Source organism: Globicephala melas, chromosome 1 (genome assembly GCF_963455315.2).
Source record: "Globicephala melas chromosome 1, mGloMel1.2, whole genome shotgun sequence".
Classification (NCBI taxonomy): domain Eukaryota; kingdom Metazoa; phylum Chordata; class Mammalia; order Artiodactyla; family Delphinidae; genus Globicephala; species Globicephala melas.
The window spans coordinates 158895321-158895601 of NC_083314.1; positions in this window are offsets into that span (position 1 = coordinate 158895321).

The window sequence follows — 281 nt, forward strand, 5'->3', positions numbered from 1 at the left end:
GGTTCAGGGGCACGTGGGCACGTGGGCACGTGAGCACGCGGGCCGGCGGGGTGAGGGTGACCGCGTGAAAGAAGCCGGGCCGCCAGCCCTGCCGGGTTCTCACCCATCCGTCGGGGCTCAAGAAACTCAAAACAGGCGCTGCGTGCCTAAGGCCCAAGCCGCACCCACCTCCGGCTCGGACCAATCTACCCTGTAGGTCTTCGCCGCCCCGCCCAATACGCGTCCGCCCCCTGGCTCCTCCCAACAAGCGGCCTGTTGATTGGCTCTTCTTTGCCGTCCGC